Raw genomic sequence first — 6,462 nt, forward strand, 5'->3', positions numbered from 1 at the left:
ATAAATCAGAGATTTTCTGTATCATATAATGTGCCCAGTGTATGTGCCCAGACTTATTACAACTTTCCACCTATCATGGGCAGTTGCCCCTGGTATTTGTCCTGTTCTGTCGCAGATACTATGCTATGCTAAAGACTGCGCCCTCCTGTTTCATCCATGAAAAGGAGTCCCACCTCTCTTATTTGGACCAAGAGGATCATTTGGACCTCCTACTTAACACTGTACACTAAAGACTACTCCAGATCTGTCATCTTGTGCTTCGTAGATTCCTCCTCTGTAATAATCTGTAATAATCCCTGCCTGTATTCCAGTGCTGAAGCCACTCTTGGTATCAGACTGCTTGCAGATGTAGGAATAACCCCACCTCGACCCCCCACACACACATCCTGCCAGGTTCCTCTCTGCCTCCAACCCAACAGTATATAGTAGATATTCAATCCATGAATACAGTGACTGGGTATAGAATGAGAAAACATGGTCAAGGATAAGTTGGGACTAGCAAATGGCAGAACAATGCTAGTAAGGATGCCCAGCTGTCGGACAGAAAAGGATGAAAGGGGCAGTTAAAGGATGATAGTCAATGTTAAGAGTACAAGGCCAAATGGGTCAAAAACCCTTTATAGAAGGGGTTGATCACATTCTCGTTCCTTTTCCTTTTTCCCTGATAAGTGAATAAATGGCAATTACCCTCTCTCTTTCCAGTTCTTATCAAACACAACATGTAACAGCCAGAACAAAAAATGTCCCCGAGAACGTGAAAACTGGAACCATACTCCTCTGACTGTACTGTGAACATTTTGAGTGGAGCACGGTTCAGCTTTCCTAACTCCAGAGCTGGTTGTGTTGAGTATTCAGAAAGATGGTAGCTTGCTGAAATTGTCCTGGCTGTGCCCACCTATCCCACTCCTCACTGTTGAAGGGAATATAGCTCCAAGTTTCAGCTGCTTCTCTATGAATGAATGGCTGTTGACTAATTTGGAATTCTGGTATGTTCACATTCAGGCACTGCCCTCCCCTACTCACTTTGACTCCCCACCCCCACCCCGGGCACAGGAGATGGAACCCAGTGGCATTCTACCTCTTAGCTATACCCTCAGCCCTATTTTTAATTCTTTATTTTGAAACAAGGTCTCACAGAGTTGCAGCCTAAGTAGCTGAGGCTGTCGGCAAACCACAATCCTCCTCCTCAGCCTCCCAAGTATTGGGATTACAAGTGTGTGCCATCACACCTGGCTCCCCTACTCTCTTTAAATGATACAGGAAAGGATTTCCAACTGTCAGTATCTGCAAACTCATGAAAATAGCTTATAACTTTATTATAAATGCTACTCATGAGTATTTGGTTTTGCTATCTACCATTTTTCTAGAACCACTAATAATACATTTCATACAGCCAATTATACTATTCTGGATCCCCAAGACCAGAAATGTTTCATTGATCTTGGTACACTCAATGCCAGGCAGTTTTTCAATGAATTAATGGGAGAGGCTAAGGACTGATTTGGACAAAAGCTAGAAATGTGTAAACTCAGCCAAGTGTGGTGTCACACACCTGTAATTCCAGCTATTCTGGAGTTTGAGGCAGGAAGAGGATCACAAGTACCAGGCCAGCCAGAGCAATTTAACAAAATCCTGGGAACGAAGGAAGTAAAGGAAGAAGGAGAGAGAGAAAGAGAAATAGATATATTCAGCCTTGCCAAGTGGACAGTGAAACCCCATCAGCCTTGTGACCCAAACCCAAGTTTTGGGTGGTGAAGTGAAGCTGGATTACTATACTATAACTTAATAGAGCAGAATATAACATTCTACCAAACCTGGAAGTAGTCTTCCCGAACTCAGCCACATCTCATAGAGGGTGATCCAAATTAGGAAGCACAGAGCCACAAACTTCATTTTTAAAGCTTTATATTTCAAAAAGAATAAAAATAAACATGCCTTCTTGCTTCTGCCCTAACTTGCTGCTGCTCCACGACAGCAGTGGTGCAATACACAAACCTACCAGTTCTATCCTACCTAAGACTGCACATCACAAAGAGTTCCTTTACATGCATTTAAATCTTAAAAATATTAAGACTAGTTAAAAACAAGATTCTACTTGAGACTAAAAATGTTTAAATATCCTGAAAACATCCTCTGCTTTTTTGCACTGACAGCTGGACAGACAAAAGGAAAACAGACATACAAATCTATTCTTTGTGTGTGGTACTGAGGGTGGAACCCAGGGGCTTTTCTACCCATGGGCTACACTTCCAAACCTATTTTCTATTTTATTTGGAAACAGTGTCTCACTAAGTTGCTGAGAGCCTAAGTAGTTGAGGCTGGATTCAGATCTGTGCCATCCTCCCGTCAGCCTCCCAAGTGCTGGAATTACAAGCATGCGCCACCATGCCTGGCAGCAGTATACATTTTAGATGAGGTTCTGGAAGTAATTGGAATAGCAATGAAGAGTTTGCATGATAGTTATTTGTTTAGTGTTATGTGTTCTAGTATTTCAAACTCAATTTCACAGCTATTGTCTTTCATAGCTAAGTTTAAGAAAAGGGGTAGCAGAAATTAATAAAAGTATATGTAATTCAAGAATTATGAATATACTTTCAGTAACACTTTGACAAACATTTGATGGGTAGATGGGAGACTACCTTTTAAAACTCAAGATTTCCCCTAAACTCTATATTGTATTTTTTCCAGTTCTTTCCTGGACACTTGCACTGCCACTTCAGTACTCCAAACTGACTTCATCTTTCTCCCAACCTACAGCAAACATTTTTTTATCCTGTATGACACCAGACATGCCTAAAGAATGTGTCTTCTGCCACCTCCTCCCAGCTACTCAGTGAGGCTCTCAGCAACTTAGTGAGACCCTGTTTCCAGATAGTATAAAACAGGTCTGGGAATATAGCCCGGAAGTAGAAAAGCCCCTGGGTTCTAACCTGAGTACCACTAAAATAAAATAAAATAAAATAAAATAAAATAAAATAAAATAAAATAAAAATGTATACTTTTTTACTCCTTTCCCATTGTTTAGGTGTTTTGGTATGTTTCAGAATGCCCTAAATGCTGAAATGGCAATGGAATTTGGTATAATGGCAAGCTTAAATGAGTAAAAAATGATAAATGTTAATGTAAGTAAAGCTTACTGATAATTGAAAATAACTAGCACTGATAAGTTATCATTTTCTCCTATACACTTAACCTGCTACTAACTTTTAAAGTACCTTATGCCAGAAATTAAAACAACTGACTCAGGAGAGAATCTTTTTGCCTAAAATTCTTCTTTTGTAAGGTAGGTATTCCTCAATGAAGTTTTCAACTCAACTTAGCACTCAGCGGGCATGTTGAAGAAAAGGGGATTTTGAGGTATTAAAATGACCTTCCCACACCATTTAATAGTCTTTAAACTCCTTAGCCACCCCTCTCAGCCCCAGTGCTGGGGATCAAAACCAGGGCTTTGTGCATACTTGACATTCTATCACTGAGCTATATAAAAATCTTTATTATTTCTAATCATACATTATGACTCAGGATCAACTTGAGTAGTCTTGTTTATATATATATATATATATTCCTGGACAAGTCCTAGTCTGACTTTTTTGCCCATTACAAATCATTTTAATTATGGTTTTGCTACCCTTTTCCTGTTTTATATTGCCAAATAAAATTTATTACTGGCTGGTATGATATATGAGTGTTTCACTTAATTATTTTGCTTGGCCTTGGTACTAGATTACATGCATTGGCCACTGTACCCAGCTGTATTTTAAGTACTTTGTAGCAGGAGCAAGATTAAGAATTACAGTAGAACTTAAAGAGGTTAACTGCTATACTTTTAGAAAAAAAGATTAATTTCAAACATATAATCAATAAGTTCACCTAATAACACAGAACAGGACTGAACCACAGATCTCTTAACTACTGTTTTGTTTTTCCAATACTGGGGATTGAACCCAGGGGTCTACCACCACTGAGCTACATCCCCAGCCCTTATTTTATTTTGAGACAGGAAGGATCTAAATTGACCAGATTGGCCTCTAACTGGCAATTTTGCAAACCTCATACCTCGGCTTCCCAAGTGGTCAGAATAGAAGGCATGAACCACAGTGCCCAGCTATTTTTAATAATGCCTTGGATTTAGTAACTGTAAAATTTTCCATTTTCTCAGGGGAAGTAAGAAAAAATAGCAAACTAATATTTGAAGATTTTTTAAAGTATTTCTCAGGGCACACCAGTCCTTTGCTTACAGATGAGTTGATATTCTAAAATCTAAAAATAGGCCATAAAAATCACTAATGCAAAAGATATGGGAATATCTCAAAATCAGGTAAACAAACAACAGTTATTACCACTTAAGACATTTTATTGGCATATGACAATTTACAAGGGTCCCTGTTGCATTATACATCACACTGAGTAAGAATCATTTAACCATCTACATTCATTCTTATTGGGTAATAATTTTCCTCAAATTATAATTTAATTCCCAACACTGATTTGGACTGTGACAAAAGGGGAAATAGCAATTTCTTGAAGTAGACCGCAAATGGAAAACCATATTTTGTTTTTTATATTAAAATTCCTACAATTATGAAAAGTATACACACCTAAGAACTGAGTCATGGCCTTCTTAATCAGCTTTATTATTTCTGAGAATATCCTTTGGTTTCTATTTGTTTTCTCTAGGGAAAAGGAAGTCTTTATAAATGCAGGTATTAAATAGTTATTTCCTGGTACTTGTAAACCATTCAGCTTTTATAACATGACAAAGTGTGAGGAAAAATTGTGGTTTTAAAAAAATACAGACTACTTCTTATAAGATTGGCTCTGAAAAAAGTAAACATCCAAAACTTTGTGCTACTGCAAAGTTCTCAATCACCTATCCTACTACATTCTGGTAAGATACCCTTTCCAACATACTTTAAAGAGAATAAAAGTAACCAAAGATTAAAGCAATACATTTGCATTTCAAATGTAACCTGCCCATATAACTTATTTCCAACTCGCTATTAAATAATTTCTAAGCAAAGAACGCTTCCCCTATTGTCTTAAGTAGAATAACAATATGCCTAGGGATTAGCATCTAACCAAATTAACTGTTGAACTAAAAACTATATGCATCACATAAAATAAAATGGTCATGAAAGTTCTGTGTCAGGGATCAAATACCTGCTGCTTTCACACTTAAATAAGTATTAATTGACTACAGAGTTGTTAATTATGTCCCAACTGACACAATACATCCTTGCTTTGGCAGGTATTACCTGTGCTTTACTAAACAATTTCAAAAACAAAATGGATGGGGGAAAATAATGCAATACAAAGGATCTGGGCATTAAATATCACATGAACTGACTTTGGTTTTGATGTGGTTTTGTTTCCAACAGCTTTAGCAAATGTCCCTGGCAATAATGAAGGTGGATAGACATTACAATCATAAGAAGTGAGGAAGAAACAGCCATACACTCAAGATATTTAAAATTTTACACTAACAGAATAAGGATTATCATCTCTAATGCAAACTTACACAACTAATTCAAGCTGCTTAATTAAAATGAAATATGCTAGTTTTATGTATTTTTAAAAAACAGAAGAACTGAACACTGAACTCTTATTACTTCTGATTTTCATACCTTTAAAGGAGTTATTGATGTGAACATAAAAAGTAATTCACATTTGAAAGATTATCTGAAAAATAAAACCCTTGGCAAGTAAAAGAAAAACTCGTTATAAATAAACTGCAACTGAAATGTGGTGGTGGGGGGGGAACCAAGTTAGATCAATGCTTTAACACTGCCAAAACATTTTATTGGTAACATCAAAAAGACAAGTTTCATAAAGTAATAATAATCAATATGGTATGTTCATCTGTTTTTTCTTATGGTTATACTACAAACTAATTTTCAGCTGTCAAAAATGCAAATAAATCTGTAAGCTATGAAATCATATAATGATGTATCAAATTATTTCCTACAAGATAATCTTCCTCCATACCAACACCAGGATGACAGGTTTTTGTTCTATTTTGCTTCATTTTTCTTAACACTAAAATGCTCTGTGGGACTGGGATTTTTAATTGCAATGTTATTACAACGCAGTTCTCTCTCTCAAATAGCTGATATCTAAGACCATGACTCAAACTACCAAAGAATTAGAAGAAAACAATTTTGAATTCAAATAGGAAAGGCTTTTAAAAGAATGCTTTTTATAGGCCACTGCTTGCTTTCACAGTAAAAGTAACATTTTAAATCTTAATAGTTTGTACTTTTTAGCTATTGGCAAAGCTTTTTTTTCTCCTTTAAACATTTGTTGAAGTGTTAAGCTACCTTAGTTTACCAAAGTAACAATTTTATGGTATACTTCAAAAATTAGTCACTCTATGATATAGTGTTCGAATTAAGGAAGATGTTAAACAGATGTATACGGTTAAAATAATTAGTGTGGTCACTATAAACAATTACTGCTCAGGGA

This window comes from Muscardinus avellanarius (genome assembly GCF_963383645.1).
Source record: "Muscardinus avellanarius genome assembly, chromosome: 8".
Lineage (NCBI taxonomy): Eukaryota > Metazoa > Chordata > Mammalia > Rodentia > Gliridae > Muscardinus > Muscardinus avellanarius.